This window comes from Balaenoptera borealis (assembly GCF_965194805.1).
Source record: "Balaenoptera borealis genome assembly, chromosome: 18".
Taxonomy (NCBI): domain Eukaryota; kingdom Metazoa; phylum Chordata; class Mammalia; order Artiodactyla; family Balaenopteridae; genus Balaenoptera; species Balaenoptera borealis.
In genome coordinates this window covers 20,307,257-20,325,171 of record NC_138877.1, presented here as the reverse complement: position 1 = coordinate 20,325,171, position 17,915 = coordinate 20,307,257, and the positions used below count along the sequence as shown (strand labels likewise).

General features: G+C 40.4%; 1 long non-coding RNA gene across 4 annotated transcripts in view; it reads right to left on the bottom strand.

Moving 5' to 3' along the window:
• LOC309615691 overlaps positions 1–17,915 on the bottom strand; it is a 132,997-nt gene that overhangs the window by 48,071 nt on the left and 67,011 nt on the right. For 2 of the 4 annotated variants that reach the window (XR_014236969.1, XR_014236975.1), the window contains one exon: positions 100–163. This is a non-coding gene — a long non-coding RNA (uncharacterized lncRNA). Of the gene's footprint in view, positions 1–99; positions 9,034–13,249; positions 17,903–17,915 lie in introns of those variants that run through there. The other 2 variants (XR_014236978.1, XR_014236974.1) reach the window with 2 other exon arrangements.

Sequence of the window (17,915 nt, the reverse complement as noted above, 5' to 3'; positions counted from 1 at the left end):
TGCCACTTAACCAGCTGTAAGACTTTAGCACATTGCTTAAACATCTCTGGACCTCAGTTTTCTCACTTGTAAAATGGGAATAATAATAGTAATACTTACCTCATAGAGATGTCCTGTGGATGGATTTTCTGAGGTAATACACATCAAGCACTTGGCACAGCACCTGGAATATAATAGTGCTCAATATGTGTTAAGCTATTTTCATTATCAGAGTCTAATTAAGTCTATCTGAGCCTCAAGTCCCTCGTAGAAGTCCAAGGGAATATCAGAAAGTTAGGAATTATGAGATATTCCAATTGTTCTATTGTTTGACAGGTTTGGGGAGGTCATGCAACTTCTGCCTTTCTACTTTGCTACGCTATAATATGTGGACAATTAGCTTATTACAATTAACTACTCATTGTAAAGTACAGTAAAGACGCAGTTTGAGGGCTACTATTATTAAAGTGGTTCTTATTCACCTGACTTAAGATATGCTGTTTTTTCTCCAACTGACTCAGTGCTCTACTCACTACCATTGTGCAATGAAATTAGAGAAAGCTGTTGCATCATTTCAAACCTGCTTATTGATGTTAAGATCCCACTGTGCAATGGAAAAAAAAATCTTAGCCATGGTAAGGCAATAGCACCACAATGGAAAGGAAAGGAAAGGGGTCTTACTTGATAAACTGTGCAACTGAGGTATATTTTGTGATAATAATTCTCCCAATAATCTTATGATTGTGCAACTGAGGTATATTTTGTGATAATAATTCTCCCAATAATCTTACGAATTTAGCACTTTATAAAGTTGTTGTATCAAGTTCCCCTCTTATAGAAAAGCAAACTAAAACTTTTCAAGATCACATTACTGGCAGGGATCATTAAGGCTCATTTTAGAAAACTGTTTACCACATTTATATGTAGATACAATTTTTTTTCAAAGAAATACAGTAATGCGATTAAAATGCATTAATTTATTTTTTAAATCCTTTTTGTGTGTATTACCCTTCATCTTTGGTGCACTCTATTATGGCTGAAGTTTTTGGCTTATGTCTTAGAATTCACTAGTTTATACTTGGGTGTGTTTATTTTGCTATTTGCTTTATATACTAGGACTTCTATTTCAATGATCATATTTTTTGTTTTCAATAGCAACAATTGATTCTTTAATTAATAACTGCCTGCCCTTACGGGTGTAGCATCCTCTTGTATCTCTGAGGTTATTTTTTATTTATTTACTTATTTATTTTTAGCTGCGTTGGGTCTTCGTTGCTGCGTGCGGGCTTTCTCTAGTCGCGGCGAGCGGGGGTTACTCTTCATTACTGTGCGCTGGCTTCTCATTGCAGTGGCTTCTCTTATTGCGGAGCACGGGCTCTAGGCGCGTGGGCTTCAGTAGTCGTGGCACGCGGGCTCAGTAGTTGTGGCTCATGGTCTCCAGAGCACAGGCTCACTGGTTGTGGCGCACGGGCCTAGTTGCTCTGCGGCATGTGGGATCTTCCTGGACCAGGGCTCGAACCCGTGTCCCCTGCATTGGCAGGCGGATTCTTAACCACTGAGCCACCAGGGAAGTCCCCTCTGAGGTTACTGATTATAGTTAATTTTAAATTTTATTTGCTCTATTAACTGTTTCCTCAGGCATTCATGCTTATACCTACTGGGCTTGGTGCCTGTCTTTCCTGATGTTGGTTTTCCTTAAAAGCCTGGTGATTCTTGGTTTGCTGCTTTTCTTTGTGTTCGAGCAGCCCTGTCTGTGGGAGCTGGTTCTGTTCCTGGAAACTGTCTCTGGTCACTGTGGATCTCTCCAGCCCTCTCCTACTACCCCCGCCATTCACTACCCTCTGGAACAATATTTCTCAACCCTTTTTTCATTATTGTCCTCCTAAGAAGCCTTTTTTAGACACTTTTTCCCCTAATCACTGCCTAAGCCCAATGAATTTTAGTACCACAGCTGTCCTCTATATCTGTTTATTTACTGTTGTCCTTTGTTTGGGGGTTTTTTGGGAGGGATGGGGGTAGGATGACCTTGACCTCACCTCCGTCCTTTGGAGGGCCACAAATTATTGCAATATGTAGGGTTTTTTATAATTCTTCTCTCCCCATCCCTCACCCCCAAACCAATTTTTGCTGCACTGACAGCAATACTGTACACACCTCCAGCTGAAGATGTGCACTCTGAAGAATGTCCCTGTCCTTCTGCACCACGTATCCTGGAGGTAAATGCTCTTACTGCCTTCTGTTTAGAAAACAGTTGCCCAAAGAACTCTCCTGCTCCTCCATCCAGTGCCTCTGAGCTTAGAACATTCCAACATAACTTGAGTCATTCCTACCTCTAGAATCTCTGATGCACTAGGGTGTCTAGTTGTTGTCTTTTTTATGAATAGACTTCATTCTTCAGAGCAGTTTTAAGTTCACAGCAAAATTAAGCAGGAAGTAGACTGTTCCCACACACTCCCTCCCCAGCCCACATGCAGCCTCCCCACCATCAACACCACATCCACATTGCAACATTGGTTACAATCTGCACTAGGTTTTAAACCGATATTCGCTCTATTGATCAGACGATATAAGCTTTCAGTAGTTCTGGAATTCTTCAAAAATTTAGACCAACTGGTAGCATATTTTGTTATTTTTAAGCAACAGTATGCATTTTTTCTTTGTCTTTATAATTTTTGTAATTTTGAAGGACTGAGGCAGGTGGGTAGGGAGGTCTTCCTTATAGTCCTTCATCTCAAGTCAATCTTCTAGAGAGAGACTTCTACCAGGATTTTAAAAGAAAAGTTTGGGGTGGTAATTAATGTCCATAGACCGTTATTTTATGTTGTGCCAGCAATCTTCCAATTTATAACCCAAGAATTCTTCTAAATTCTAAAGGGCAAGCAAATTATTCTTAACTAAACACTCAACATTTGCAATAAGTAGTATGTACTAGCCTATGTATGATAAAGTAGCATGGCTCTATTTTTGTGAGTTCTTTCTTTAATGTACTATATTTATGATTGTTGGAGCTTGTGATATATTTAATTTACATACTATATTAAAATTATATATCAATACTATACAGTTAAGCAAATTTATTAAAAAAAGACCACAAGGGCCATTAAATTCTATTTCTATTGCTCCATATTCACTTTTAATCTGCCAGTGTATATATCTATACATATTGCATAGTTCTAATATTTTATGCATACTATTTTTGTTCTGTTTTATTAGTGTGTGTGTGTCTTGGGTGTGTGTTTACTTATATTTCCAAGTCTACAAAGTTGCCATTTTTACCACCCATATAATTATCATACAGGATGGAAACCATCATATTTACTGACATCTTGTTAGTATTAAGAATTAAGAATATTTTTTTCCGTATGTGTGATTATGTGGTCTCCAGAATTATGCACTCTGAAGTTTTGATTTCACCTTCATTTAATCTTTCTTTGTTTAATCATTTGCAGTGAAGAAAAATGCTCTCTGATTACTGTTTTAAAATCCTGGCAAACATAGATTCCAATATATATATAAAATTGTGGAAAAAAAAGAATTAAGAATATTTTTATATCGTGTCAAAGAGTATGAATACTGTCAAGCAGCTTTCCAAAAACGCGTGCCAATTTACAGTGCACCTTCAGCCTTGCCAAACACTGGGTTCAAAATTTTTTATTCTTTTGGAAGTCTTTAAATTGTTTTTTTTTTTTTTTTTTTTTTAACATTTGTGACTGCATTTTCCCCACTCAATGACTTCCTGTCTGTATTGTCGCAGGCATAAAAGTGTTTGTGGCAGACTGTGTTTTCCTAATCTGTCTTTAAAAACCAAACCATCCCACACATTCTTCTTTCACACTTCTCCCATTGAGAGATTAGCTCTATGCTCTTCCCCTTGATTTTGGGTGGCCTTATGACTGGCAGAAGTGACATGATGTGACCTCCAAGGCTAAAAGTTAAAAAAATGCAATACAGTGTCTGCTTGGGTTCAAAGTAAGTATATCAAATTATATACTTGCTCTTAGGAGTGAGTCATCTTGCTGTGAGAAAGCTCAAGCCACTGTGAAGAGGCCCAGGTAGAGCAGTACTGAGGGCCTCAACCCACAGTGCTGGCTGAGCTCAGTACAAAGCCAGCACCAACTTGCTAGCCATGTGAGTGAGTCATCTTGACTCACTAGTTCTCAAACTAGCCACCCCTGCTAACGCTGTGAGGGGGAGCAGAGATAGGGCAATCCTGCTGAGTGCTGCCCAAATTAAAGATTTATGAGCAAATTAAATGTTTTTGTTTTAAAGGTCTCTTTGCTCCACACCCTCACACATCCTCTTTTGGTCTTTTTCATAGCTATTCTGGTGGATAGGGAGTGTTTTTTCGTTTTTTTTTAAATTATTTATTTGGCTGCGTCAGGTCTTAGTTGCGGCATGCGGGATCTTTTGTTGCAGTGGGTGGGCTTCCCTCTAGTTGTGGTGCTCAGCTCCAGAGCGCACGGGCTCAGTAGTTGCAGCACACAGGCTTAGTTGCCCCACGGCATGTGGGATCTTAGCTCCCCAACCAGGGATCAAACCCACATCCCCTGCACTGGAAGGCAGATTGTTAACCACTGGACCACTAGGGAAGTCCCCATAATTGTTTTTGTTTTAAACCACAAAATTTGGGGCTGGTTTGTTACCCAACAATTGATAACTGATACAGTATGCATTATCTCCTTTAACCACTTATCAAGTGCAGTTAGGAATGTTGATATGTAGTTGTTTAACTCTTTATTTGGAAGAGCCACTTAAAAGAAAATCATAGAGAAACACAGAGAAGTGAGAGGCAGTATAGCATATAAGAGCATTCTGGAATTAGACTGCCTGGCATCAAATTCTGGCTCTGCCAATCACTTACAAATTGTCAACAGATAGCTTGTCATCTGTTAAATGGGAGGATGATGGCAATCGCCTCATTAGCAGTATTTTGAGGATAAAATGAGTTAATGTATATAAAGTATTTAGCTCAGTGCCCAGCCAAAAGAGAACCCTGTTTAACTGCTAGCCACTCTATTGTGTTGCTTTCTTTCTTTCTTCCTTTTTTTTTTTTTTTAATTGCATTGATACACATTTTCTTTATTTTTATACCTGGTATCAGCCAGGATTCTTTTCAGTACAGTAACAGAAAACTCAATAAAAACTGACTTAAGAAGGAAATAGCTTAACTAACTTAATCAGAGGTAAGGCAAGATCTGCAGTGGGTCAGTATGTTATTTCAATAATGCCATCAAAGACCCAGGTTCCTTTTACCTTTTAGATTTGCTATTAGTAACAAAGTAGGTAAATAATCCCAAGTCATATCCAGATATGGCAAAGTCTAGAGGAAGAAGACAGGTCATCTCCTCTTTTGGTTCTCTCATAAAAGGAAGAGCTTTTCTTCACAGACTTACGTCCATTGGCAAAAACTGGGTATGTATCCAATTTATAACCAAATCTCTTCAATATGATTGGGGTGGGATAGGTGTTGGACTGTCAACTACAATGTTCATTGAACACTTTCAAGGGCATACAACTTGTTTCTGGTAATACAATATACCCTGTTTCATCAATAGTTCTGATTTATTCTCTGACCCCACTGTTCTATGCTTTCCAGGTGGTTGATTACTTTTAAATTCTACCTTTATTTTTGTATTGTAGACAAAATGACATGTAGAATTATGGTCTTTTGTGTTTATTATGCATCTTAATGAGAAGTAAAATAAGAAGTAAAATCTCATTTTACTTCTCAAGGAGAAAATCTATTCATTTCTCTCCATGTCTGTTAATTATTCCTTGTTTCTTTGTTCAGCTATATAATTAATTAATTGGTTAATTAACCTGCTATTTTGACAGTGGGTTTTTAATGTCTTCACTTACAAATATAGTTCTATTTATTTCCTCCTGTATTTCTGTATTAGCTTTTGTTTTAGATGTTTGCCTTATTTCTTGGGGCATTTAGATTTAATGTTGTTAATATTTTATGCGTTAATATAGCTTTACCATCACATAGCAATCTTGTTTCTCGTACTGTTTTAGTTCCAAATCTATTTTACCTAATATCATATAGTAACTCTGCTTCTGCTTCTCCCTCTCTCTCCACTCTCTCTCATTTATTTCAGTTTTGTTTTTGGACAAACATGCTGAAACTCAGACCATCTCTTGATAGCCTTCTAATTCTTGTTTTGAGGATAATGATGGCAATAACAATTTTTAGCCAGAAAAGCAAAAAATAGCTATTGATTTTATTTTTTTATTCTTACTCTAATTTCCTGGAACTTTGAGGGCCTATGAACCCCTGAAATTTGCATTTTTAAAGAAATTCATCTTTTACAAGCCAATTTGTACTCACTGTGGGGTATCATCAACATCATTGTGGTCAATACCAGATTTTCTAAAAATGAAGGTGACCAATTCTATATAAGAATACCACTTCAAGCTTTTGCAAAAGTCAGTAATGCCACTAAGGTTATTTTATTATCCAGTTTTCTATTCAATAGTATTTTGTATGTATTACAAGTGATTTTATATGGAGTTCCCCAAATAATGAAAAACATATGGATTACCTCTGAACAACTGCAGGCTTCTAAATTGCTTAAAATTTAAAAAATAAAATAAACATCTTTCTGTGAACATTTATAGCATATATAATCTGTATCATTTGAATATCCTCTGTCTCATAGAGTTTCTGTTTTTTTCACTTGTGTACTACTCTCGTCTCCCCAACCATATTTGTCTATTATTCCAAGGCAGGGATCTTGTTTCACACTCCTTTTTTTTTTTTTTTCTTTTTTAGCTGCACCACACAGCATGTGGGATCTTAGTTCTCCGACAAGGGATCAAACCCACAACCCCTGCATTGGGACCACAGAGTCTTAACCACTGGACCACCAGGGAAGTCCCTCCCATTCTTTTTGTTTTGCTGCTGCAACTTTGCATAGAGTAGGTGCTCAGTAAGTACTCATTTTTTTAATTTATTTATTTATTTATTTATTTATTTTTGGCTGTGTTGGGTCTTTGTTGCTGTGCATGGGCTTTTCTCTAGTTGTGGCAAGCGGGGGCTACTCTTCATTGCTGTGTGCGGGCTTCTCATCGCAGTGGCTTCTCTTGTTGTGGAGCACGGGCTCTAGGCGTGCAGGCTTCAGTAGTTGTGGCTCGCGGGTTCTAGAGTGCAAGCTCAGTAGTTGTGGCACATGGGCTTAGTTGTTCCACGGCATGTGGGATCTTCCCGGACCAGGGCTCGAACCCATGTTCCCTGCACTGGCAGGCGGATTCTTAACCACTGTGCCACCAGGGAAGTCCAGTAAGTATTTATTAATTAATTAGAGTTCTCCAAGTAGCCCAGAGGTGATTCCTAGAATAGTATGGGTATTGTGTATTACCATGTGTGTGAGAGCGTGAAGTGTATGCCTATAGTAGGCTGAATAATGATCCCGAAGATAACAGGTCCTAATCCCTAGAACCTATAAATATTACCTTATTTGGAAAAACAGTCTTTGCAAATGTGATTAAGTTAAGGATCTTGGTACAAAGATTATCCTGGATCATCTGGTTGGCCCTAAATGTCATCACATGTGCCCTTATAAGAGAGAGGCAGAGGGATATTTTTTTTGTGGGGGGAGGAGAAGGGAGGGAGGGAGAGAGAGGGTTGTGGGGAGAAAGAGAGAAAAGAAGTTTAAGAAGAAGGGGAAGAAGGAGGAAGAAGGGAAGGAGGGGGAGAAGGAGAGGAAGAACCAGAGAAAGATTAAAGATGCTGTACTTGAAGATTTGAGTGATGGGGCCACAAGCCAAGTAATGTCAAGGACCACCAGAAGCAGGAAGAGTCAATGAATGGATTCTCCCAGAGTGTGGCTCTGCCAACATCTTGATCTCAGTCTGGTGATACTAGTTCAGGACTTCTGTCCTCCAGATCTGTGAGAGAATACATTTCTGTTGTTTTAAGCCATCACATTTGTGATAATTTGTTAGAGCAGCCATAAGAAATGAATATGATTCCAATCCAATAATGCTTTTTCAGTTATTGGGAGATTTAAGAATCATACATCTGGGAGTTCCTGAACCCTTTTTTTTGTTTTTTAATATTTTATTTAGTTATTTATTTATTTACCTGGCTGCGCCGGGACTTAGTTGTGGAATGCAGGATCTTTGTTGCCCTATGCGGGATCTTCGTTGTGGTATGTGGGATCTTTAGTTGCGGCATGAGCGATCTTGTTCCCTGAGCAGGGGTTGAACCCAGGCCCCCTGAACGGAGTCATAACCACTGGACCACCAGGGAAGTCCCCTGAAACCCTTTTTATCTTCCAATACTGAGCTAATGGCACCATTGCAAGTCAATCACATTGCAGACTGTGTTACGGAAGCCACTCTGCAGCACCCTTCAATGCATATGTTATCAGCCACATTGAGTCATTTTTCAAGGCGGCTCAGTAATATGTAGACCAGCATTGTCCCCACCCACTGCCCCCACCAGTTCTATATAGGTTGATCTCTAAGGATCTGTCCACCTGTCTAATTCTCTGATCTATCAGGAAACTATGGCCTTTAGTGGTGTCCTGTGTGATGACAGCAGGGTTCCTGGATATAGTAGTAAGAGCCACCTTTGGTATCTAATCTGAAAACAAAGGATTATATGGAAGTGACCCACTGGTAAAGCAGGATGCCTTCACACCCACAAAAAAATTCTGCTAGCTTCCTAAATAAAATTGGCTTTAATTATCTAGTTAGGAAGAATATGGAAACATTCTAGCTTCAGTAAAACCGGAGTTGAGCAAAACGGCCTGCCTTATAAAATGCCAATTGAATGAAGCCTAAAAATGGAATGCAGCTATACAGGTAAATCATGTCATTTCTCTGCTCACAGAGATTCCCACTTGATGGAGACTTTGTGTTTAGGTTACCAGCGGGAGGCCCCGTGGGCACTGGAGAGAGATGCAAGGTTTTCACTCTTTTTTTAAGGTTTCTTTGTTTTATTTTGTTTTTAAAACCAGGAAAGCAGCTTGCACTTCCAAGGTCACCAGCTCCTTCTTAAGTCTCTTCTTTTCACAACCATACTGCTTTGTTTTGTTTTTCTTTAACCTAGGGAAAAACTCAACCACAAATGTAATGTTTATCCTTCAAAATAGCAGCTGAAAAAAGCACAGGATGTGTGAGACTAAAAACACTCTTTTGGCTTCCTCTTCTGTGTGTGTGTGTGTGTGTGTGTGTGTGTGTGTGCGTGTGTGTGATTTTCCTCAGGTTTCTCCCAAAGGGAGCCTGCTTTAAGTACCATTTTTCAGTTCGGCTGAGCAGGAGAAGTTCCCCAAATGAGAGCAGCATCACCTTGGGAACATTACCTTGTCTGTTCCGTGCATTTGGGCTCAGGGTTAACTTCAGTTTAGCAATAATTCTCCACTCTCTTGTCTTCTTCGTTAAGTCATGACTTCAAGCGTGTTAGTCTTGCCTCTCTCCTCAGTTTTTCAAAAATACCATTTGGACCGTGGATACCAGAGCTTCTGAAAGATTGGCTTTCCTTGGGAACTCCATTAGAAAGACTCCTTGGAAATCTGTCTTCCTTCAACTCAGCTGTTTATTTTCCTTTTGGATGCATTCCATTGGACAACAGGATTTATTAGTTCAAATTCTTGCTTCTTAGAACCACTTGTTCTTAATGACACGTGTGCTTTCTTCTCATACGCCTCACCCTCTTTGCTCAATTCTCTCTTCCTTTATTTCTGTATCTTTGCACAGTCCTCTGCAACCAACTTGCTATCAACTAGCTATTAACAAGGGACCTACTTGCTATTAACAAGGGACTTTTCTCACCATTATTTTAGATGTGACTTTTATAAAGTGTGTATGTACTGTGGCAAACGGCTTTTTAAAAAATTGAATTGAATTGCTTCTGTTAAATGCCATTAAGACTCCTTGTCTGCAGTATACATATATTTGTGTCTGTTACATGCACTCTAATTTTCATTAACTTAAAGCTGGTGTCTTAGAATGATGGCCATACTGTTTCTTGGGAATGTCTTATAACACAATAATTTTTTATGCCTCCAAAGTATCACCTTTCTCTTTGCAAAAATGTAACTAGTTCACTCTCAGAGAGAAATGAATTTCAAAGGTTGGAAACGGAATAACCCAAGGAAAGGAAAAACGCGGTATGGTGTATATGGAGCAGCGTGGTCCACAGGTGGTGGTCTGACCCACAGCACTGAGAGGCGTTGAAAGAGTTAAGGACAAATGGTCCTCTTCCGAATAGTGCAGAGTCACACTGAGGTATCACCTCCCCACCCCCCCTTCTCCTTTTAGTAACTTAAAGGGTGATCACTGAGACCAGACTACTTCAGGAACGTTCCTAAGTGTACGGGTATTTCTTGAACTACTAGTAATTTTTGTTGCTTTTCTATTGACTAGAGGTTTATTTGCAGTTCTCCAAGATTTTGTTCTTTCAGGGAATGTCTTATTGTGTTTGTTCCTCCAGTTTTTCTATGCCCCAAAAAAATGGCCCTGAGTGAGCACTTAGGAAGAGGAAAAAGATACTATTTTTTATTCCTTTGCTGTTGTCGCTGATGAAACCAAAGGCAGACTACTTCCTCAGTGTAGCTTTTAGCATCTTATCTGACTTTCTTTTATAATGTTTTTTCCCTCTGTGTGGTCTCTTAAGGCAAATAGCAGTTAAATAAGCAATTTCTGGCTTTAGGTCAGGTACTTCCTCAAGATGGATTATAGGCCTTCTGTGTAGTGTGATCAACCAGCCACAAGAACATCCTAAGGAGAAACTTGCGTGTTTGGTATATTAACATGCCTGAATTTCTCTTGGCCTTCGAAAGGCATATTCTGGCTCTTCTCCTATTTTATCTGCCTGAAACATCCTTTAAGGGAAATTATAAATATAAAAAAAAAAAGAGGTTTTAAATAAATATTTGGATCTTGATTCTCTAGAGTTTTCATAAATCAAAACTTTCCCCGCTTTCTTCAATTTAGCCAGAGGAAAACTAGATGAAAGATTACTCAGAAACAGGCTCTTTAGACTTTCTCTGACTCAAAGTACAAACAATTTTTCTCTTGGGTAGAAGGCCTCCCTGTTATGCAATGATTCAAAGCAGAAGGAAGTTGATTATACCAGATTCAAAGTAAAAATCCAAGTAGATTTCTCCTGCTTTGGTGGGCTTATTTGCATTTCCCATATTCTTTTGCAGTTAACGTGGTTTGGGACCCATATTCCCTAACTGGGGAATAAAATAATTCCTTTTGTATATCTGAGTGCTTTGTGGGGCGCAATCTGTAACAGGGAGGCTCTTAAACATACTTATTTAAGACCTTTTTTTGTCCCTGCCATGGGTCACACAGCACGGTTCATTTCTTATACTTTATCTCATCTGGAGCTCCTTTGGTTGTAACCTCCTAATTTGTTTTACAGCTATTACCTCGCTAAAGATATATATTTTTAACAGTCTCCTTTTTGGCATCCAACAATCTTAAAATATTTTTAAATAGAGAGTACTGGGGCAGAACCGAAGAGAAGAAAACAGCTCATTCACCAGCCTAAAGATCTTGCAATTATCACCAAGTTTAAGAACCACAGCTCTAGAGTATGTGCCCTACCTCTGCTTGCTCTAGGAGTATAGTAGCAAGGAGTCTGAGCTGGGCAACACAGGTTAACTGTGCCAGTAGGTTCTAAGGGTTTATTTGTCAATAACTCATTGTAAGTTCTTTCCCAGGTCTTTGTGTCTACTAAGGGCTAGGAATACAGGGACAGTTTTAGCTAGTCATAGACTGTCACGGTGATCTAGGAAATGATATCTGCGTTAATAGGAAATAGCCTCCTCATTAGTATCTATGGCTAGGGGTTGTGCTACCACCTAGAAGCCATGAAGACTAAGTGTGGATAAAGCCCTTACTGCTTCTAGCCCATTAATTATGCTGCTTTATGAATGTTTTTCTTGCTTAATAACTATTGTCAGATGCAATGTATCTTGGGGTCCCAAGTTGGAAAGTTCACTTTAGTGATCTTTGACCACAGCTCAGTTGACTGCAGTTGTGTAGGAGACAAAAAGAATTCAAGTTTTTCTTTGATTTTTGAATACTTTTTTTTTAATGATCATAAGGAAAGTAATTTTGTTGTGTCTAAAGAAGAATGACCTCCCCATTAGATTGGATTGCAGTCTGTTCTTGGACTAGGCAGGAAAAGAACTATCAGAAGACTTCTTGAAATCTTTTACCAGGACTTTGATTCTGTTAGGTAAAACACTGAACACAAGGCAAAGTCCACCGGCTACTTAGTTTGAGAACATGAGATTTCACATTTTGGTTTTCAGAAATTTGTCTGTCCCAAGCCAGCCAAGTTAGTTTTTAAATTTCCTGCCCAGCTCTTTTTTTTCCTATTTTGACCTAGATTTAAACTGCACATAAGCCTTAAATGTAATTGAGTATATATGAAATATAAGATATAATACAGAAAAATATTTAGAGATGTGGTATCTCAAACCATGGTTAGACTATCTTAGCCATTCTCATAAAGCTTCTAGACAAATTAATTTTAAAAGTTATTTAGCAGTTAAGTTTATGAAAATATTCCCAGGAGATAACATATGTTGCCATATGTTCTGCTAATGAATGCACCTACACTTAAAATAATATTTTCAGAGTTAGAGTTAAGTGATATCTCTTTCTTTATTTCATTGAAGTGTCAGAATGTTAAATAACTCATTAGAATTCACAGGAAGTTAGCATCGTTTGTGTCTCAGTTGTGGGGAAAAGGTTACAAATTAAAGAAGAAAAAAATATTTAGGGATCACGTGGGGACTTTTAATTAGATCCTAGGGTAACTAATATATTTTTAAAAATCGGTGTTAGGGACTTCCCTGGTGGCGCAGTGGTTAAAAATCCACCTGCCAATGCAGGGGACACAGGTTCGAGCCCTGGTCCGGGAAGATCCCACATGCCGCGGAGCAACTAAGCCCGTGCGCCACAACTGCTGAGCCTGTGCTCTAGAGCCCACCAGCCACAACTACTGGGCCCCCGTGCCACAACTACTGAGCCGGCACGCCTAGAGCCCGTGCTCCGCAACAAGAGAAGCCACCGCGATGAGAAGCCCACACACCACAACAAAGAGTAGCCCCCGCTTGCCACAACTAGAGAAAGCCCATACGCAGCAACGAAGACCCAACGCAGCCAAAAACAAATAAATAAAGCAATTAAAAATCAATCAATCAATCAGTGTTAGATGGAGTCTGCCTTCGGGTGCTCATACATGTCCTATTGTCACCGGCCAAGCCCTAGGAAATAAAAATAGAAAATAAAGTCTAACCTTTGTTTCGTCTGTGCTTAGTCTAGTTTCACCTGCTCATAGAGGGCCGCGTGCAGAGGACTTGCACTCCACACTTCAGACCAGAGTTCCTGGTGCAAAACGGCTGTGCCGGCACCTCAGCTGGGCGGGCAGTGTGCAGAGACAACGCTCCACACCTCAGTTCAAGATGGCAGCGGCGGGCTGTGCGCAGAGAGGCTGCGCGGGCTCTGCGACCTGGAGCGCGAACTGCGCAGCCGCGCCCACCCGCCAGAACCCTGCTCCCTCCCCGCTGAAGGGATCCCTGGAAAGCAGCCCCGCCCACAGCCCGTGGCGCCAAGTGCTCTAGAGCCCGAGCTCGCACCTTGCTCTCCGTGCTTTCATGAAAGGAAAAAAATCTTTCCTTTGCTCCTGAACCAAACTCGGTTTTGTTCTGTTGGCTCTAGCGACCCTGGGCCTGAGAACTTTTGTTGGGGCTCAAAAGGGTCAGTGACACTACATAAGTGTCTCATTTTTTAAAAGTACACAGAAAAGATGGAACTAACTCTCTGGAAATTTAGTCAAGCATCTAAGAAACTCATGGAAAGAAATTCCTTAGTACTGATTTTATATTCCTCTTTTGCTGTACCAAAATTGGATCCAAAACGGCAGACGACCTGCCTTCTGTGTATTAATTAGAATAATGATTTTGATAAAGATATAAGTTGGACAGATTCCTACCCTGAAGGCTGCCCAGCATAGACCGAAGAGAAAGCTCACTGGGGACATTAGGCTGGCTGGGCGATAGAAGGCCTTGAAAAGCTTAGATTATACACGTGCACATACACTCGCACATACACACTCTGCGTGTGTGTTTGTGGAGGTACGCACATACGCAGTCACGATTGAGAAATATTAGTGCCTTCTCCCACAATCCATGTTGCCAAAATAATGGTTATGACAACAGCGGCGCCTCTTTACCGTTTGCCTGGAAGTCCTTAGCCTTCCTGGCTGAAAGCCCTACGACGCTTGGTAAGATTTAACTGGAGTAGGGCAGGCTTTCTGCGGTATTTGGCCAGCCTTTGTGCACATGTCTTTTAACTTATTTGACCTATAAACACACATTCTCTCTATCGTACTTTATTATTAGTGTTGCTGGTTTATATGGTATCCTTTCTTCTAACATAAATAAAAGGGCATTAGAAACTTACGTGTCCTCATTTTAAAAAAAAAGAGGGGAAGCTGTTTCAATGGTCTGGAAACTTCTCTGTCTTTGGTGTTTCCTTCTTTCTCATTTGCTCAGAATGCCAGATCAATCTTAACAGAGAAATTTTGTTTTTTAAACAGGTTATTTGCAGAAATGTTCAGCAATCCCCTCAGTGAAAAATTCCACACTACTCGTTCTAACAGGACACGCAGATTTATGGCTCCATCCGCCCTATGCAGCTGTTATTCCCCATGTTACTCAGCATATATCCTCTCCCAGAGGCTGCTCTTTCCCTGGCTCAGTCCTGTCTCATGGTCTTGGTGTACTTCACGCTGTTTCCTCCACTCACGTGTTCTTCCCCTTCCTTTCTCTTCATCCAAATCCTTTCCATTCCTCCAACTAAAACCCCGTCTGCTCTTTGAAAACTTACCAGGCCACTCCAGGTCATTCTAGCCTCCAATGTCATACTCTGAACAGTTGGTTTATTTGTTGAGAATTACCGATAAAATCTGAGGCATGGTGACATTTAAGCAAGACTAGGGTTCAGATCTGAGCGATTCTGTCTGAAAGGCACTATCTTTGTGCCTTTCTGTCATATCTCTCAGTCTCTCTCTCTCTCTTTTTTTTTTTTTTTTTACTTGCTTATCTTTTCTTTCTTTCTCCCTCTCTTTAAAACGTGAAGACTCATATCCTAAGCATGGATGCACGAGAAAGCTGGGCTTTGGAGGAGGGCAACCGATAGATGGCAACTAGAAAACTAAAGCACCCAGAGTGGAACATATCCACTCTTTTCACAATCAAAACAAAATAAAAACCCCAATGTCACAATCACAAGAGAACTGCATTTATGAACAGGACAATTCCCAAAGGGTTGACATGTTACAACCCCCCAAAAAACTATTTTAGTCGGTTCATCAAGGAAAATAATGACATGGTATAAAATAAAATAATTGGAAAAAATATATAGTATTGAGGTAGGAAGGTGATAAGAAATATAAACTTGGGAGGTGAGAAATTTAGAAACAATAAAGGCTATCTGAAGTTAGGAAGGAGAGAGAAAAACAGTGCTTGCTTAAGTCTGAAGAGAGGCAAGTTCAGTAGAAGCATTCACCTTTTGCCTAGAAGAAACACTTTTTTTTATAAAAGTTGAGACAAAGCCACAAGGTGCCCACCTATAGCCACACACTGGGTTAGGAGGGAAGGTATCAAGAGCACATTTTAAAGGGTGTATTCAGGGATGTTGTTTCACTAAGGGTCCCATATTTGCAAAAATGTTTTCCCAATTAACCTGCTAAATCTGAAGGAGAATGCACAGAAAGTATGGAGATGTAAAAGAACCCAGGAGAGGGACTTCCCTGGTGGTCCAGTGGTGAAGACTCTGTGCTCCCAATGCCAAGGGCCCAGGTTCCATCCCTGGTCAGGGAACTAGATCCCACATGGCCACAACAAAGATCCCACACGCGGCAACGAAGACCCGACTCAGCCAAATAAGTAAATAAATAAATATTAAAAAAAAAAAAAAGAACCCCGGAAAAAGAAATCCCTTTCCAAGCACATCACACAAATCTAAATGATCTAAGATCCTTGAATTTATTTCTCTGACTCTAGTTTGTCCTCCCATCTTCTTACTCTCTCAAAATCAATGTGAAAAAGGCACACAGAGGTCTTCTAAGACTAGCTTTACATTTAGTGGTTAGTGGTAACTTATGACTATGTTTTTAACTTTCTTTGGTTGGGTCATTGACTCTCCTCCTCCCCCATTCAGTTTCCAGGGTCACTGGGCGACCCTTTATAAATCACGAGACTGGATTTGCTTTGCTTGGTCTTGATCCAGCTTCTTCATTATCTCCTCTGTTGTGTACTACACAGTTTCGTAGACACACCACATAAAGTGGAGAAACAAAACCAGGAGATTATTCCCAGACTGTTTGCCAACTGATTATAAACTGTTGCTCACTGCTGGTACACAAAACAAGGAGTAGACTTTTATTGCTGAGTCTCTTAGACTAGAAATGGGAGGGGGGTGGTTAATTTCTGGTTTTGTCAAACTCCTTTGTTCTTTCTTTGCCTCAGTTTCCTAATTTGTTTAATAGTGTTGTTCATAATTTTGTTTTCTTTACTAATTCTAATGCAAAATGCCTTGGGTATTTTCCCACCATTCCATCATAACAAAAAGAGAAGCAGGAAGGATATAGTATAATCATTCATAATCGTCTAGATCTTGCTTCCAGAATTTCTTAGTCTTCAATTGTAGTGTCTCAAGAAATCTGTGACACTACGCCAGTTCACAGAGTCAACCCCACAGAGTTGATCCCTGGACCAGGGAGGCCCAGGGAGTTTAAATAAGCTGCTGCAAGTCACATGGCTAGCTAGAATCAGGACTCACCAGGACTGGAGCCTAACTCTTACTATTTTCAATTGAACATTTAATTCATTTTCACTCAAATTTCAGAATGCCTAAGCCGACTCCTGGTTTAGGCTGGGTTTCTACCTCAGTCCAGGATGACTCTTGGAAATATATAATCTGAAAGATTCTGAGATCTTGGGATGTTTTGCAGGGAATTGTGGTCTGATTCTGTGGAGGGTCTAAGAGACCTAACCCCCTCCTTGAGCAGAGCCAAATTCCCCAGAAACTCAGACTCAACGTACTTTCTTCATGCTTGACTCAGGGCAGAGCTGCCGCAGCTGAAACATTCTAGAGTACACCCACATCTCTGGTTGAATCAGGACAGAGCCGAGTGGAAGAAGGGTTCAAGATCAACCATTTGTCCAAAGGGCCATCTGTTGACACAGTCATCAACCCAGTAACATTGCAGGCCATTACCCTCTCTTGAATTAGGTGAAAGTGAAATCTCTTCAAAACATAATTTTGCTTTACCCATAATTTTTTTTTAAATTTTGCACAAAGCTACTAAAGATTCATCATCGAATATGAATCGCAAATCAGCCCCGTGTGCATGTGGGTTTTGTCCAAGTCTACACGGGAGGGGAACATTCTGTTTTAGAAATGTGAGCTGTGTGAAATACAAATCTGCCTAGAAACTTCCTCCCAACTGCTCTGGGACTAGGCAGGGCAGCCGTTGACCTTGCGATGGCGAGGGCCGGGGGAAGAAAGACAAGGCCCGTCTGAGTCAGGTAACGCCCTTGGGTGAGGTCCGATCACAAGAAGTCAGATCACAAGGATAGAGAGCATTAAACATTTCTGTGCTCCACTGAGTCGGTTCCATAATAAAGTTAGAAAATGGAAGTGTGGAGGTCCCCAAATTCCACGGCCTTTAGGTTCTAGGTGTGGGCAGCTGGCAGGGACGGGTCCGCCCGGCGCTGCCGGAGCTTAACCCATTATCCGCGACAGACCGGTAAAGTTCACCCTATTTTGCTACAAAGCTGCAACATTGTGCACGGAGGTAAACTGGTTGGAAGCGAATTCAAAACTGCAAAATCCAGGCCCGCACGCAGGAGCGCCCGTCCCTTCCCTGCTAGATCTCTCCTCCGACCAGGGGAGAG